Below are 18,974 nucleotides of genomic sequence, written 5' to 3'. Positions count from 1 at the left end.
ACCAATTACTATATAGAGCCGTACTTTTCTGCTGGCAACTTCAGTTTACGAGATTAAACATTAGCTGGTCCCGTTTCGTTTGATAAAACTGACATCTCATATACGACCTGAGGCATTCTACGAGCTTGGCGCAGGTTTAATAGAAATGTTCGGTAAATATGGACACAGATAGCGAATGTTACTTGTATAAACATTCACTCTGATCGAGAACTAAAAAATCTGGAATTTTCTGCTCTTGTGCTGAATTACAGTGGTTCGCGAAAATATTTGAATATCCCTGCAAACTCCTTGTGGACATATTATTAAGAATATCTTGATATCCTATCGATACTGTGACAAGATTAACGTATTATTACAATTTCAAACGAGTATGACAATGTATGTAAGAGTCGCAGGACATTTACTGCGATTATTTGTATGTTTGAGACTACTACTAATATTGTATACTAATTTTTCGTTAAGCATATGTTTGCAATAAATGCCTTGCAACGTCTATATATATATCGAATTGGTTTCAAATTTTCCATAATGTATTAATAACAAGAGTTCTGTAGAAAACGTTCGAATAATGTATTCAATTACACGTAATTGATATTGCCTATTTAATATAATCGGAGAAATAATCTCATTCATTTCATAGTCAATTCATTTTAAGAATTAGCGGGAATACGAGTACGTAATAGGAACTTTAATAATCCCAGAATCCCATAGGCAAGTAAAAAGAAATAATTTAATTGAATTTGCTTTAGTTCGACTTTATTTCTATTTCTTATTTAATGCAATTCTATTTTATTTAATTTTAATTTCCATTTTTCTTTCATTTTATTAATAATTTAATATAATCCTAGCTCAATAACATAAATCATATAAAAAAGGATATATAAATAAATCGGTACAATACGATGCAAGCTAAATTTATGTACCAAAACTTTGACAACACCTTATAGATACGATAACTAATTGGAAATTAAGTAAAAACTACTTGTAATAACCCGCATTGCTTGTCAGGTAGGAGAAGATATTCAATCAACAAATAATTTCGCTACGTTCGAAATCTTCTCGCTCCTTAATCCATTTTCTTTCTGATTACAATAAACAGCATTAATTCCGTTCTCGATTAATTAATTTTATCAGTAGTATACTTATATCATTCTATAAAACATTAAATAAGTGACATTTAAGTTAAAAAATTATTTGCATATTATTATTTATACACTTTTGTTTGCATATATCATTATAAAAATTAATGGAATAAACTAATAGGATAACATATTTCTTAAACAAATGGAAAAATGAAAAGTCGATGGATTTTCATTTAACAAGCGTGTATCATTTGTAGCATTATGACAACTTAGCGATCCATTTGCTCAGCAAGTACTATCTTCAATAACTAAATCCTTTTAAATTAGTTAAACCTTCAGTGTCCTATTTTCCTATTCACTAAACGACATTTTTAATACGAATCAATTCGTTTCGCTAAAGACACTAAAAATTGATTATTAAAATAGAACTATACATTTTATATATTTTACACTAGTTCTCGTTGTCATATGATTACAATGACCTTAATGAATAAACGATCCTAAACAGTAACAGCATAAACGAGCTTATCTCAAGTATATCAATATTATACCAATATGTATAAGTTTATATTTCCAAAATACCTGTCTTTAAAAGTAAAATAATAGCAAACAAGGCAGTAAATAAAGTAAACGATCGTATTGCTCAACAGTCTTAACAAATAAAGCAACGATGCTAAAAGTAACAAAAATTGCTCCATAGCATATGTCCTCACAATTAAATTACGAATTAAAAAGGAGAATAAGAGTAAAATTAACAAATCGAATGTAAGCAAATGAAAGAATCATTCTGTATTATGTTTCCCTCGCTAGTGGCGGGATATTCAAACTTTTAATAATGATAGCGTCTCTTCAATCAAGAAATCACACATCCAAAAACTTTTACCTCGTAATAACGGTATTATTATACCATCGAATAAGTAAAAAATTAACACTCACCAAGAAAACGGTATAAGCAACGAAGATTTACAGCTTGGCCTTCGCGAGACAATAGTGGTGGTTGGCGCCAGACAAGTGGTCGAGAAGAGTATGCCCTACTGCACAATCATAGGCGTAGATCGTGCACCCGAATTGTCCCGTCTGTCGATGGATATTACCTGCAACGACCTCCGTGATACATTTCTTGCGCTACGCGAATAGGTGCACCTGTTTGCGTGCCACTTAATATCGCGTACGCACGAAACAGCTCGAGAATTATCCACGAATTTTACGAATTCGCAGTTACTAATCGCTTACCAAACGTCGATTATGTCGTTAGCGCTTGAAAAGACATTCGAATGTAATTGTTGCAAAAGATAAAGGACCTTTGTAAAATAGACGATCCAATTCCTATCGCGTTCACAGTCGAAGCGGTACTGTGAGGCTCGTTGCGACCCGGCGTCCCTTTATACGATCGACCCCCGAGCTCAATAGCCAATCACCGTTACGCATTCTCCAACGTTCAAAATCCTTCCGTTGGATCCACGGACGGCCGATGTCAGTTATGTGAGGGGGTAAACATGGACGATCTGAATTTGATTCAATTATCCAAAGCGAGAGAAACGGTGTTTGAGTGGTGGCGCGAAAATTACCGATTTCGTTGCGCATATTGACAAAGTTATGGCGAGGGATCTGTATGGTATGTACTATATAGCTTTTCTCGCGGGCTATGTTTCTTTATATTGTATATCGAAGTACGCACCTAACGTTTCAAGAGAAGCTTTGCATGCCTTGTATAACTTGAACTGTAGTTTAGATTTACAACTTTACTTTAGTCTTTATGTTTTCTTACTTTTCAAGAGGTAATCTGCGATACTTGTAAATAGATACTACATATATATGTACGTTAACTTGTAATGTGTAATATTCCTCTTTGGTTAGGTCTATATTTTCTAACGTGACAAATATGTGTATGGTGGCCATCTTGTACAAGTAAACTGATATTTTTAGCGTAATTTTACAAATTACAAGTCATAAATTATTCCTTTTTCCAAACAAGGAAATATACGAGAAAAAATAGAACAGATTCTTACGATTATTTTTGTGAAGTTTTGTAATATACGAATTAGCATTTTTTTTTATTTTTTTTTTTTTTTATTGCATTTGAAAAAATCATGTATTTAAGTATTCACGAGAAAGGGGAGACAGAAAAGAAATGCAAAGATGGAAAGTTTCGAATATGTAAAACGTAGTGAAATCCGTAAATGATTTCATAACTGCTCTTGAACATTTCTTACAAACAAACGAGTCATCTCATACTTTCCTACAGGAGAAGTACATATTCATCAGAAAAAATTCCATTGATGTTGTCTATGAATGCTTATGCATCCAGCGAAGTCTGTGATTATTTTCTTTATCTGGAAACATACGTTACAGTTTTGAAGTTATAGTTTTACATTATTTGTTCACAATCGTTATAAAAAGACCGGAAATGTATTCAGGTCACGCACATGCTTTACTGCTTTATACGTACTATCGATGTTAAAAAACAACTCGTACCGAAAGGATTAATATAATTTTTATTTAAATTTTTTATTTCGTATTCATAGACGAAAACTGTGTTGTGTTGTTTGTCCGCAAATATGTAAAACGATTCCATTATATTATAAAGTTCTGAAAATCGATAGTTTTCGTTATACATTTCGTTAGTTAAAATAGTTAAATGACTTTCCAGAAACAAATCATGCTTCATGGACATTTTGAGCTTAGTTAGCGTAAAAGTTAAACCTTGTTCTGTAATTAGTTGTTACATGAAATTAAATGGATTTCAAGTAGCTGGTATGTAAATGATACTTAAACTAACATGTAATGCTTAAATCGTAAAATAGATATACATGTAAAATCAGTTAAATTTAGGGAATCAATATCGAATCAATATCAATAGGGAATATATTAAGTCAAAGATTATTTGAAAGAATTTCAATTTCACTTCAAACTTGAAAGGATATTTCAGATCAAGTAAATAACAAATTTATACCGGTATAGTGATCTCATGTTTCTTGAATTCAAACAATTTGTGTAATCGGTACGAGAATGTATGCAATATGGGATATTAAAGAGAATCGCATTAGGCATTATTGCACCATGTACGTCATAAATCGTCGATGAAAGCTCTGAAGCGGGCAAAAAAGTTTATAGCTTCGATAAATAAACTGTTCTTTGTAAATGATAGGTTAAAAAGTAGGTAATCAGCATTAATATCAATAGGATATTCCATCGAATAATTTTAAGGATCTTTGTATTATAACATATCCTTTAGATGAAAGATAATTGTTAGTTTTATAACGAAGAATCCACAAGTGTTTCTACAGTAACAAAGTAATTAACGTTTCCTTAAGGGACTAATTCTTGTTACAGATTTCTTTCACCTTCATCTTTGAAACTATTCATAAATTATATTTATATCTTTCAATATATCACATCCTAATCCTTAATAATGCTCACAGTTTTGTAGTATTTAATATCTTTTGATTTATTCGAGATTTCTTCAAATCTAATACAGAATTCAAAATGTTTCACGTATTTATTATAGTCTATAGATTATGCTTACAGACTTGGTTCATGTATGTACGTATGTGTATTATACATTATTGTATTTAAGAATTTATATGATCGTCCCCTGAAATACCTCTAGTCTGTAGGAAACAGTCTGTTGCTACTATGGTTTAGATGAAAGAATATTATGACATGTCGTTTAACTGTATGATACCATCTATTAATGTATCAACGATGACTTTAATGACAGTCTAATAGATATTGCGCTACAACTTTGATCGACGTGACTTATTTCTATGATGCACTTCGACAAGCTGATTTCAGCCAAATCAAGTCAAACGAAGTTTCTTATGTTTAATATTCATATAAACTTACTATGCATGTACGTAGTTTGTTTCAATAGCATCTACATAGTTTAAGAAACTAGTTGATGACGTTGTTTCAATAACACAATCATAGTGGTTTTTAGAATAATCATGATTCGAACGCAGACTATTAGGGGATGATATGTTTTAAGAACAAAAATTATAGTTTTCCCTTCTAAAACATGAGATTGAGATTGAAATAATTTTGAAAGAAGAACAAAATAATTTTAATTCTTTAACCATTTAACTCTACCTTAATAACAAAATACAAGAACGTGTTAAGTATACATTATTACTAATTTAATTATTTATATCACTAATAAACAATATTCTTAATTCGCAATTCTTATATCATTGAACTATACTATTAATGAAATGATTTTATATAACTTGCAATTCAATGGAATAAAAACATGAATGAAATATTTAAACATACCTACGTACATAGATTTCCAATAATTTTACGTAACTTTATGAATTAACACGTTACAATATATTTTGCATATATATACGGTATATATCTGTTACATTTATCAAAAATGATTCTTGTTCAATTACATTCGCCACTTATATCGCGGAAGCGTACAATTCTTTCAAACAATATGAAAATAATTTATCGTGAAAAATATTTTACGTATTGTTTCTCGTTTTTATCGTAAATTAAGCACGTTCCCATTTCTTGCCATAAGAAATAATGGATAATAGATAACAACAGCGTAACGAAAGTAAAAATTATTGTTCATTCACGTTTTGAACGTAATTTTATCAGCTGTACTTTTTCAGCTACTTTGATTTTACTTAATTTCAAAGAACATATTTAAATAATAGCTGGCTTAACGTATGAAATATAACGTCGAAATATTACCGCGACTGTCTTGAACAGATTTCCGCCTGTAGATGACTTTAAACGTTTCCGTATCTCGTAATTTGCGAGAAACGAATCTCACATACATTTCTACGAGACCTTGCTCTGTCCATCTTGCAGTTCCTTCCTTGATTGACTTTCAAATTTCCCCCTGGATTCTAGGCTGTTTCTGTCATATAGAGTGAAGAGTTCGCTGGCCCTCGAAGCAAAGAGACAAGCACATAGAAAGTCTGCCTTTGGGGTTGGAAGTAAGCATAATTTACGATACGATGATCTAATCCCTTCATCACGCTTGGAATATACATGGTTGCCTGTAAAAGGACGCAGTTTTATATTCAGCAAGTTGCAAAGAAAAGATCTATGTCATTTTGTGATCTTATAGTACTCACTCGAGAGAAAAGTAAATTTTAATCAACGTTATATAATATTGATGAAATCCAATTGCTGGGTCAAGAAGAAGAGAAAAATATCCTTCGCCATTCATAACAAATATTTGACTTTCTGTTTTAATATACTGCGGGCACGAGAAAATATTTGCGCGTGTCCATATTTTCCAATGAACCGTTTTCCTATCAGCTTTTATATTTCAAATCAAATCCTTATAATCGTATGAAAGTACCATTAAATAATACCAAGTTTAATACGTGTATCATGTATTTATATTCATATTATTTAAATACCTTTCGTAGTCACTGTATAACTGCCATCTGTGGATAATACATAATTCTCTATTTATTCCTTCTGTAGCCGATATTCCACGACATGCATTATTTATTGATTTGTACGTGTGTCCACAATAGGTAGATTTCTCTCTATGTGTATTCATAAAAAAAAATTCGTTGGATTCAAATCAGATGATGGACGAGATTATTTTATTGGACACGTTTATTCTATCTATTCTATCGAGGGTTCGATTTAAACGTTCGATTTAAATGTTAAATAAAAAGTACGGTATATCAAATAAATAGGATTAATTATTGGATCTACGCTTATCAGATATTTTATACTTCTCTCATTAAACATGTACTACAAATTTACGGAGTTTTAGATTACTTCCTTGTAACATTCTCTCTCTCTCTCTCTATATATATATATATATACAAATATGTACATATATGTAAGATAGTAATCCGGGGATAATTCAGGGATCTATTCTGTAGTCTGAAAATCGAGTTTTTATTATGGAGTAAATAATAAAATACAAAAATAAACAACAATTAATATGCGTCTATAACAATAAATAATAATTATATAAACGGGAAATAAAAAGTCTTTAGTACAATGTTTACCTGAAAATCGAGAATCGATTTTCAACGTCCTGAGCTACCGATCTTCCTTCTTCAGTCTTTAAAATTTTAAATAACTATTCTGTAACCTTGTCTGTCTCTAATGTAACTCTCTGTCCGTCCGTTCGCGAAAAATTTGCTTCTTAAAATGGTCGTCCATAAAATAAAAGAAGGTCTGTCCGTGAAACACAGCCTGTCGTGCAACCCGTAAAACAAAAAGAATCCCTATCCTACAGGAACTCTAGGGAGTTTACACCGCCCCTCGAATGGGGAGTGAAACAGATTCCCTTCAGATCCCCGATTACCGTTATCCACTTCATATATGGAGTTTGAAATCCTTCTTAGAATTATGAAAGGTCCTTTCCTAATTTCTTCCAGCTTATTTCTATTCATTTTTTTTCCGTTATGGGTGAAGACCATATCACCGATTTTAAATTCGTGTTCTCTTCTTTTTTTATCGTATTTTTGTTTGTTGATTTCGAAATTTCTTGTTGAGTTTTTGAATGCTTCTTCTCTGTCTCTTTTTAGGTTTATCTTATTCTCCATTATTTCCTTAGGGATGATTTCAATCATTTTTCCATTCAGTAAATGATTTGGGGCAAACCCCGTTACACTGTGTCTGGTGTTATTGTTTTCTTCTACGCTTTCTTCTGTGATTTTTGTCCAGTTTCTCTTATTTTTGTCTGAATTACATCTGATCCTGTTTACTAATGTTTGATTTACCCTTTTGTTCAGTCCATTGGAGGATGGGCAGTCTGTCGAGGTGAAAATTAATTTAATGTTCCTTTTCCTCCTATACTCTTGAATTTCTTTGGATGTCATTACTGGGTATTGGTCTGCAAGGATAATTTTTATGGAATCAGTTTCTCCTGTCGAGTCTATAAGTTTTATGATATCTTCTGTGTGTTGTGTTTTCGATGTGGACATAAAAACAGCCCTTGAAAAATGATCGATGAGTATGTGCATGTATTTCTTTGGTGAGTTGTTATTGGGTGAAATCGACCTGGGAAATTCAGTGCTTCATAAATCACACAAGGTTGTTTCTTGGACAGTGGCTCTGGCTTTCTGTCCAATCTTGCGTTACTCCCTTGTGTTTTTTTTCCCTTCGTCTGATATTGCCCCAAGAATCCGATTAACTCATTTGTTGATTGTACTATTTCTTTATCCATTTTATCTTGAATGTGTATGGGTAATCCAATAACAATTAGATTTATCCCTGTCTCTTCAGAAGTCTTCCTCCTTACTTCCAATATTAATCATTCCTTTTTTATGGCATATTCAGTGAATGAACCTGAAATGTATTTAAAGTTATAAGTGTATCGTACTGCAGACCAACCTTTATTGCCAGAAGCTTTTTGAACTGCCACCTTCCAATTTTCCCAGTTGTATTCTTCATCCTTCAGCAGATTTGCTTGGTACCATTCTGATGCTGTTTTTCCCAAATATTTCTTCAAATTCTTGATCCTTTTTTCATCAGTTTGGATTTCGTATTTTTCGTATTCGGTTTCATACTCATATTAGAGTATGGAAGGGATGCGTATGTGAAATATGAATATTTCATACTCCAATCTGTGGCTTTTTGCGTTCCATCAAATTGTTTTATGACAAAGTCTGTGCCTTCTCTCTCATGCATGTTTTGTTTCTGGAAGATCTCTAATAATGTTTCTGTTTGAAGATTGGGCTTTTCGATTTCGGTCTTTATCTTCCTTGTGGGGATGATCTCCGATTCTTCTAAGTAAATATCTCGAAACACGAAGTTTAAACTTGTACCGATGTATGACGCTGCCGTTGCGTCATCCATCGTGAGTGCAATGTTTCTGTAATGGCTTACCTTGGTTAAGCTGTTTGCGGCTTTCTTCACTATCGATAAACTGAATAATCGCGGACGATGATCTCTTGCTTGATATTCTGGAGGAAAGACATCACATACTTCATCTTCTGGTTTTCTTATGGATTCTTATGCATTCTATTTTCTCCCCCTTGCGTTCTCGTTCATGGCGATACGTAGCTTCACTTCTAACGGCATGGCGTAGTGAAAATCGATTTGTAAGATCGTAATTTGGTGATAATTCAGGGATCGATTCTGTAGTCTGAAAATCGAGTTTTTATTATAAAGTAAATAATAAAATACAAAAATAAACGACAATTAATATGCGTTTATAACAATAAATAACAATAATTATATAAACGGGAAATAACAAGTCTTTAGTACAATGTTTACCTGAAAATTGAGAATCGATTTTCAACGTCCTGAGCTACCGATCTTTCTTCTTCAGTCTTTAAAATCTTAAATAACTATTCCGTAACCTTGTTTGTCTCTGATGTAACTCTCTGTCCGTCCGTTCGGGAAAAACGTGCTTCTTAAAATGGTCGTCCGTAAAACAAGGGAAGATCGGTCTGTCCGTGAAACACAGCCTGTCGTGCTACCCGCGAAACAAAAAGAATCCCTATCCTACATGAAATCTAGGGAGCTTGCATATATATATGTATCCTTTTAAAATTCTAACAAATTATACAGATTCATAAAAATATAGTTAAAGACTTTGTAATATAGTGGTTTTTAAATACACATATATAATTTTTAAATAAATGTTAAATTTCTTCCGACTATTCGTATCACATTACGATTATGCTCTTTTAGTTCTATAGCTTACGAAGTTAGTTTAGAAGTCGAGGCTTACCTCACAGGCTTACACAAAAGTATTGGTTGAAGTTTTCCTATCAAAAAAAAAAAAGTAAAAAAAAGGAAAAAGTTGTAATCGCTTTAATCCGCAGGTTGTAGTTAACACGTTTGTGTTTCGATTTAAAAGTTAATTCAATTAATCCATAATATCGAAATGTTGCTAACTGTTATTTTATATTTATTTTATATTATTTGATATTCAATCGTTTGATGAATACCATAGATATCTGATATTTAATCATTTAGATGAATTTCATAGATATGTAATATTTAATCGTTAGATGCGTTCCATCAAAGTTTAATATTCATCTGCCCACGTTCTCTAAGGGAAGATTTGATATAAAATAATTTTCATAACGTTTTAAGACATTTATAAAATGATTACGTAACACTTTATGTTAATTTGGAAATTTAAATAAATTAGAGAATTATCAACACCATTCGTTGTTATAACGATGCTTAATAACTCGGAATACAAACAGCTTTCAAGTAATCGGATAAAATTTATCATGCTGCTAAAGTAAAAGTATGATTTATACATGGTAAAATCTCCTTTGTAAGTAGTGTGATGCTCGCAATGTCAGGCACACGAAGTATACGCGCATATTATATCACGTAATTTCAGCTTTATTCCATCTCTTAATCGCTTGGTTTGAAGAAGCCGTAAGTAACAAGCGAAGCCATAGCGTAAAATAGTTTTATTAAACTTGTAAACAGATATAAGAAATATAGTCGTAGTATCCAACTGCAAGTTCAAATGCGAAAAATAACGTTCGGGAAAATTTGTGACATGGTGAGAAATTTTATACTCATATCCTAAATTGATAACATATATATTATTTGTAGAAAATTATATTTATTTGTATATATGTAAACATAATATCTATTAATGAAAAAGTTAATTAAGAAATATCCTATTATTATTACTATTCGTATCTATTATTTTTCATTTAATAAAAAACTAGTGTACACCAACTCATGTTCATTCTACTGATCTTATTTTTACGGTTCGAAATATATATATCGAATTTCGATTTTCCATCGTGTTTCGCTTATGATTCATAAATATTAATTAGAATGCGATTAATTGGTGTTATAATTCAGAATGTTCGATATTCATTTACATTTATATTACTTTCACGTTATAGTTAAATATTTAACGTTGGTTAAATATTTTATTATTTGAAAGACTTGTGTCTATACTTCATATGCGACAAAAATTGAGAATTATTCACGTTTTTTAATTTAACGATCCTACTTTTATTTCAATTATATCTCGATTCTTAAACTTTCATTTATTCGCGTCAAAATTAAATCCTAAGCTTCAATCCTACGCTTCCCTATGTAAAAACCTTTTAATCCTTATTTTTCGAATAGTTTGCGAGAATTGATCTTCGCGCAAGAATTAACGCCACTCAAGTACTAATTGATTCCATCTCCAGAGCGCTTAAGTGACATTCGATTGTCGCTTGAGTAGTTCTTATCCTCGCTGTAAAATACGACAGAATTTCGATTCCTCGATCATTAATTACATTATGAGACTACTTTCTCACGCTTTTCCATTCCACGCCGTGATTCCGCTCGCCTAACTACTCTTTCGTTATAGCGCCGATCAGACTTTCAACAAGCTCACGATTAATCTCGATAATGAAATTTCCATCACTATCGCAATAAAAAAGATTATTCTACGTTAAGCTATATCTTCTTTTTTTAATTGACAGAATGCATCGATACGTTGATCGCCACGTGAATTTTATAGATTTTGGCCAATAGATCGAATAGAAACACAGAGTGTGATTCTACGTGAAAAATAAGAAAGATAGGAAAAACACCTGGTATGATTTATTACAATTAATTTTTTTTCATCCGAGGATCGAAATTGAGGATTTAACCGGTGTACTGAAATTTTTACAAATTTTATTCCACATTTTCCACTCGGTTTTTCACGTAGAATCAGTAATTGCTCGCTTCTGCCGCAATATTTTTCAGCCCATTTACATTATTAAAAGAAACGTTTTACTTTTCCAAGGTATTGTATTACATTCGCGCACTCTTCTCCGACAACGTTACCTAATTCCTTCATATCGTCGGAAATTCCTTGGCCCATTATTCGCGTTTCATTCGTTGGAAACTTGCGTTAATTTGTTCGCCAACTGGAAGTTACATAAGTCCGTCTTTTTTATTTAAGTCCGTCCGATTTTTATTTCCACGAACTGTTAGAATAGGATAAAATTTTGTTGCCATAAATTGTATTTAACGCGGAGTTATCAACCACGAGCTATTGTATAAAGCTTATTACTTATTGTATAGAACTTTTACTATATCGTAGATCAATAACGTACTAAGATTATGAAAATTTATGATTTATTTATGACTTATTTATGACTTATTATTGTAGTATCGGAAAAAGGATAGGATTAGGATGATTTAGATTTGTAAAATTCTCCTAATGCTATTTATTAAGATTAATAAAAATAACAGAGATTAATTGGACAGAGAACGATAAATGTTCAACTTGAACTAAAACACAAAAGTCTTATTCCGTTCAAATCACTCTCGCAACTCTATAACTAACAACTCGATCTCTCTACAACGCTAGCAACTCTACAACTCTCGTCTTCGGCATCTGCACTCGCACGCTCTCGCTTCTCAACCTATACTGCACGCCTTTTGCATTCGTTCTCGCTGGCGTCTCAACTAACTCTACCCTTGGCGTCTCTTTGTCTTTTCTCGTCCCATCGAACACATGTCCCGAAACCCCGTGGCCAGGGTCACGCAGGCTCTTTCCACAAAACTGTCCACTTGAAAGGACCGACGACACATTGATGTACTCGACGGCGCCACGGCTCTCGCCACTTTGTATACGGTTCGGCCGATACCTTGGGCCTTTTTTCCACGATACTACATTATTTATTATTATAATATTAAGACTTATGTACGCGACTCGAATATTTATGTATTCTCCTTCAATATCCTTAATCCCTTCGATATGACGTATAAAATTTACAAATTGCCATTTTAACACAATTCAAATATAGTTCGCGTGGACTACACGCGAACGATGTGGTTTCGAATTTATTAACTAAGCGTTATACGTTCCTCAATGTGGACATTACTTATGTACATGGAATGTACGATTATAGTTAGAAACGTGGCTGAAAATACAGATTTGTTAATGGTATAAGTTACAGTTGCACAATGATGAGTCATAGCAGAAGAGATTACCATAACTTCGAATATAACTTTTATCGTTACAATTCTATGTTAACGTTGTATTTGCATCTGACAGTTTGTTGAATTGCGTAATATCACGAAGATGGCGAACTAAGTTTAACTTGGTTTAAGAATATAAGTTTAACGATAAGTGAAATCTACCAGTTTCTTCTCTTTTTTCTTCTTTTTTTCTTTTTATTTTGCTTATTTCCTTATTTCGTGAGTTTCGTATAATTCTCATCTATCCAGGAATAATTTAAATGTAGAAAACAATTCAACGAAATGAGAAATATACGTTTGTTTCATGTGCGATTAAAAAATTGCATCCGACGAATTTAATATATCAATTAATAAGTATTATATTTGTTTGGAATGTTATTTCTGCAAAATTGTTTAGAATTGTTCTTTGGATATTTAATAATACGTATCTTGTAAGTTAACGAAGATACTCGCGATTTGTTGTTGTTTTTTTTTTTTTTTATTCATTAATGTAACTTTTACATACTGCTGTGTCCGCTAAAATAAGTTCAGATATTATGGAGGTTTCAAATACGTAACGACAAGAAGATATTGTGCCTGGGAAATAGTAGTAAATGTTGAATATGTCGATGTTAAAACGTCTTTAATATATTCGGTATAAATATATCGAATTTAATTTATTTTCAAATTACATTATTATTTAATGCTCGCGATTAACAACCATTTCCAATTACATATTTAATGATGCATCTATTATCAGAACTTATTAAAACATCGCATCTCATCGAAGATCACGTTATTCTGTGATTGTTTCGTACTCGCTACGTTTTATGTACGTACACGTAATGAGAATTAAAATTTATCGAAGGAGGAGCTGCGGTCTGCGAATAATTTTTTAACAAAAACGAAAAAAAGAATCGTGTTAAATCTAACTAAGTATCTCTGTCTGTTGTTACAAATATTACGTTAAAATTGTGTACGAGACGAATAAATCGTAGAGAAATGGGGAATCGAAGAGGCAATTATGGCATAGAAATTAACAGGAAAAAATAATCTTATCTGTTAATTTTTATAGGATAGTTTGCTTTTTAATTTTTATCTATAGGCATAAGAGTAACCATTAGAAATACTTATAGAAATTTAATGGAATTTTCTGTTAAAATTACATCTACCTTGATCGAAGGAAATTTTAATTAATTTCATTCTTAAAACTCAACGAATCAAAGTAAATGCTTAACATTCGTCATACATTAATTGAATTCGCTAAAATTGATGTACCAAATACATTTCACCATGATGAAAATGTTTTAACGTTTGCATCGATATAATAGCGTTTGTACTGGTTTATTTATCGATGATATGTTTACTTGAAATACGTGAAAACAAAGTATAGCTACAACAGGCTGTTTAAAAACAGAATGTAAATTATTGAACGTACTTTCGTACTGTGACGATAAATCGTGGGGATTGTTAATGAATTATTATGCACTCGGTAATAAAATACGCTTGCAAAATATCAAAACATCTTTTTGCATGGAAGCTTTGATATTAATATTAAATATGCAAACAGGATATACAGCGTGATGAAGGCTATTCATTTAGTTTGCTTATTACTTTATAGAATGTTATAAACGTTAACTTCATATAGTTTAAGAAAATTATCACGGAATACACGTCACGTTGCACATGGAACATTTGCGGTGACATTTCAAAGGCTGATTAACAGAATGTTATTATTGTGCCGTAGAGAAATACGATTAGTGCGCGGAATTTACTCGAAACTATAGTAGAAAAATGGTAATACGGCGTTTATTTAATTAGAATTTCATTTTACGTTTTAATCATTCTTAAGCAACCTTCCTCTTCTATATTTGTAAAAGAGGAAACGAACACCTCGCTTTTTTTCTTCTGGTAACTTCAATCTTGTAATTTTGCTAATAACTTAACGTTATAATAACTAAGATTAATATATTGTATAACAAAAATCCGTAATTCTTTCGAAGATTGACGTTATGTAAGGGTAAAGCTGTAAGTAAACGTTGGTTTATAGATATGAACGTTAACGGTATAGCAAACGTTTATTAAAGTAATAACGCAAATAATAAATGAAACATTTCCTTAAAAATGAAAGCATGCGTTGATCGAATGCAGTTGATTGTTACGTTTGACAGCCTATAAAATTTTTCTGAGAGTCGTGTTAAATAATGAACGTAAAAAATATTACTTTTTGCATGATTTATCATTAAACATGTTTGTTTAATAGAGCGAGTAAAACAGTCCCGGAAGGATTTGAGTTCTCATCGACCCTTTTTTCCCAGAAATTACGCTCTTGGTGCAACAATTTCAACAATTTTCAGCAGTTGCCAAAATTATTTTAATACAACTTTCAGCTGAAAAATTGTAAGAAATTGTTAGAATTTAATATTAGGAAAAAACGTAATATCGATGTTAAAAGAATTTATAAAGCGACACAGAAAGGACTTATTAATTTCTCGAAGGCAATTGAAAAGAAAAGCATGTTTCTGTTTTTGGGAAGCTTTTAAAGTCAGGTGTTCCATATTAAGTGCAATTAACTTGCAAATATTTATATTTGCGCAGTTCCTTCATTTTGAAATATTCGCAAAATTTGCTGCATATTTTGTGTTCGTTCCATCTTCCGAAATGAAAATAAAAATTTTTATTCAATGTCTGAATATATTTCATTATATTCCATCTTTCTCATGATCGAAAGTTTCTTCTTCTTTTTAATAATTATATCGTAGCAAATACACAAAGATATTCATATTCATACACAAAGATATAGATATTCATACACACAAATCATAAGATATTCATACACAAACATATTCAAGATATATATAGATAAGATTTATTTCATCCTCTACGTTTCCTAAACGTTTCATGGACTTTTGCATTTTTAAAATTCCCACAAATGCACGAACATCCGCGATCTAATAATCTAACGATGAGTCCGCTATTTCGGAAGATATTTCTATATTTTGGGTAAATCGTTGCTTTGTAATATTTGACATAAGAGAAGCTCGTTAACGAACGCGTAACGTCAGATATCCACGTTTACCGCGACTCTTTCAGGAGAAGAACTTTGCAGCTAGGAGAGTTTTAAGGAACTTTTAATTTAGAAGAATTTTAAAGAACGACCGTAACATGTATATTCCGACGCAAATGTCGTTCCTGATAGGAGAATCACACAGTCGAGTTCAGCAATCGAATCGATGTTCAACAGATGCGAGGGCAGAAGCAGACGAAGAATAAAGAGAGAATAAACACGCACTCGTTAAATCAGCGCAACGAGTAAAGTAGATCTAGCCATTATTCCGTTCTGAAAAGGAAGACGAATGGAAGAGGAAAGGAAGGTTCAAAAGAGCATCGTTCGCTTTGATTATTGACACACGCTCACGCTAATAACGGTCATTGAAAGGCGAACGGAGAATGAGAATTATTGAAACTTGGAAATATCGAAAGCTTGAAGCTTCGCTAATTAAGAGAAGTCAACTGTCATAAACATCGATGAAGATCCTATCGACGGAAAGTTAGGAAATTTAATCTTTTCCCTTTACGTTTGACTCGAACGCGAACAGTTTGATCTGTTTCTCGTTTGAGGAACGACCTAACGAGTATACAGAGTCTTTCGCGTACATTACTCGTCGGAAGTTTCGAGTCATTGCGCGTTTCATCAAATTTTGCAGAATTTAAAGAATCGAAGACTTCGCTTTGATAAATTTTTAATTAAAGAAACGTATAGTCGAGTGCAAGCGATTATTGCTGATAACTGTAACATTTATTTTAGTAACGAAATTGACAGGAGATTTGGCATAGATAATACAGGAAAAGTATTTTAAGCTTTCCATATACGAGGGAGAAAAAGTTTAATTATTTATATCGTAAAGTGGCGTCAGGGAAAACCGGTGTCTTATTTCATGAATCTGAGTCTTCTATCGAGTAAACGTTCCTCTTTAATAAAATCTATAACGTGTTAGAACGATACAACAATTTTAGTTATTCCGTAGAGTATTACGACAACAGTCTTAGACCATTTGCATGATGATCAGGATCTCATGGTCAAGCAGAGAAGTAAGTGTCACAGTGTAAAAGAAAAATAGTATCGGTGCATGACGTAGGGATGATGTACGGTGGTAAAGCGAAAGCTGAAGGACATTCGAATAAAAAGAAATAATAAAAAGAAAATAGTTATCGGTTATACAATGTGAACAAAATTACGTACGTGTTTAGAGCAACGACGTTGCCTACTACAGTTGTACGGTAACGAGCCTTTAGAATTTAAAGCCTGGATATTACTCTCGCGATGCTCGTCGATTATACGATGGACATTTTTCTAATAGTTTACAGTAAAAATATTCCTACGTCCAATAGATTGAATTTCAAGTTGAAAAATAATATTAGAAAAGACTGAAAACTTCACGATTCCTAGGATTACGTGTAACATTGCGTCTGCGGAGCCAGAAAATTGATCCACCGATTGGTCTCAAAGGAAAGTTATTTATAAGTCAAAGAGTATCGTATTGCATCGTTCTTTCTTTATTCGAAGCACTCGGGAACGTTCGCTGTAAACATTTCCATTGTATCGCGATCAACGAAGAATGATTCGTTTCGTAACTATAATCGCATTTTCATCCATAATGGACAAGACGAAACAAAGCGAAAGGAAAGTTGTACGTTCTCAATTACTCCTATACGGAACAAAGATCAGAAGTTATAAGTTATAGTCATAAGGGGCGACTTAATTGAAAATTACTTGACATCACGCGTTGCTCGAGAGCGAAGTTACGCGGATGTTTATATCGTCTGGGAGTCCCAGAGCAGCAGTTAAGGGTTAATATCGAGAGCGCAGCGATGGTAAACGTTATAATAATACAAAGTTCCGATATTCTCTAACTCTAACCATTCTACAAATTTCATCTTTAAACGGTATCGTGATCTGGTCCTGGTTTAACCAATTGGCTGTTTTCCACGAGTATACTCGTCACGAAGAGATGGCAGTATTTTACGTTACGACGAGCCCCGTCAGTACTAAATTGAAAAATAAAACAGTCGTTTCGTAACAACTTAATTCTATATTATAACAGCCACCCGTACTCCGTGTTCGACGAGTATACTCGCCATCGCTTACTGTTCGCGACACACTTTTAGGTACACGCTTTTCAAAGAGGTCGCAACCGCTAACTACTAAACTTTTTTATTCTGACATTGAAATTTAACAAGAATAAATCAATATTAGCGGCAATTTCAGTTCTATCCTTGGCACGTAAATACAATATAATTTACCTTTAACGAAAATGAATGCAATTATTCGTAATTATTCGCGATACTATTTACTTATATATTTTCCTATGTTGTCTTACGACAAGAGGATCAGCAGCAGGGTTAATTTATCAGTGTAAAAATATGCGCAAACTTCCACGATCCAGTTATAACACGCGATATAATTCGCTATTTGCTTAGCTCGCTTCGCCAACTGCCAGCCTCGCTATCTTTGTCCATGAGGATCTATTAAGAGTATCATTTTAATTACACGTTGGTCGATCGAACGGCCAACGAGAAACGCGGCCGACAATTTTGATTAAATAGCCGCTAGCGTTACCGAGAACACGGCTCGTGTAAAACAATTTCGTCAGACAATTTTGGTTATCGGATTTGTTCGGCGAGACGTGCAAACAAACCGGCTTTCACCTCGTCAAAGGCTACGTTTCACGCGAAACTCGCGCCAGTTACAGCGTTAACTTCCTTTGTAGTATTCATGGTGAAATCGCCAATTCATTTCCACCGTCTAACGAGAAAGACGAAACGGACGTATTCTCGGTGAACGCTTCCCTTTCGCGTCTCTCCCGTTCTTCGCATCGCTCTGCTTCAACGCAGTACGACCAGCCAGCTCTCTCGTTCGACAGCTGACAAATTGCCTGCGTAACTTGTTTGCCGCGACCGCGAGAACTATGTTTTAAGTCGAATGATCGTCAGATGTTACGAACAATTGGAAATTATCTTCATTTCCCA

At 32.9% G+C, this 18,974-nt stretch overlaps 3 long non-coding RNA genes across 5 annotated transcripts; all 3 read right to left on the bottom strand.

Moving 5' to 3' along the window:
- Window positions 1-3,557: 3,557 nt before the first annotated feature.
- LOC126926881 (uncharacterized) lies at window positions 3,558-5,864 on the bottom strand. The gene is made up of 2 exons (XR_007714984.1): window positions 5,784-5,864; window positions 3,558-3,671 (listed from the first exon to the last, which is right to left on the bottom strand). It is a non-coding gene; the product is annotated as an uncharacterized LOC126926881 (long non-coding RNA).
- A 410-nt stretch (window positions 5,865-6,274) lies between these two features.
- LOC126926864 (uncharacterized) lies at window positions 6,275-7,260 on the bottom strand. 3 transcript variants are annotated; one of them, XR_007714961.1, is made up of 3 exons: window positions 7,073-7,260; window positions 6,464-6,944; window positions 6,275-6,381 (listed from the first exon to the last, which is right to left on the bottom strand). It is a non-coding gene; the product is annotated as an uncharacterized LOC126926864 (long non-coding RNA). The 3 variants fall into 3 exon arrangements; XR_007714962.1 differs by having other exon boundaries at window positions 6,464-6,595; window positions 7,073-7,238; XR_007714963.1 differs by lacking the exon at window positions 7,073-7,260 and having other exon boundaries at window positions 6,464-6,595; window positions 6,895-7,002.
- A 982-nt stretch (window positions 7,261-8,242) lies between these two features.
- Window positions 8,243-9,768, bottom strand: LOC126926869 (uncharacterized). Its single transcript, XR_007714970.1, has 3 exons — window positions 9,291-9,768; window positions 8,437-9,159; window positions 8,243-8,360 (listed from the first exon to the last, which is right to left on the bottom strand). It is a non-coding gene; the product is annotated as an uncharacterized LOC126926869 (long non-coding RNA).
- Between the last annotated feature and the right edge of the window lie 9,206 nt (window positions 9,769-18,974).

The sequence above is a fragment of the Bombus affinis genome, unplaced genomic scaffold (genome assembly GCF_024516045.1).
Source record: "Bombus affinis isolate iyBomAffi1 unplaced genomic scaffold, iyBomAffi1.2 ctg00000059.1, whole genome shotgun sequence".
In the NCBI taxonomy this organism is placed as follows: domain Eukaryota; kingdom Metazoa; phylum Arthropoda; class Insecta; order Hymenoptera; family Apidae; genus Bombus; species Bombus affinis.
Note: the sequence above shows the minus strand (reverse complement) of the source record. Positions and strands in the feature narration are given on the sequence as shown.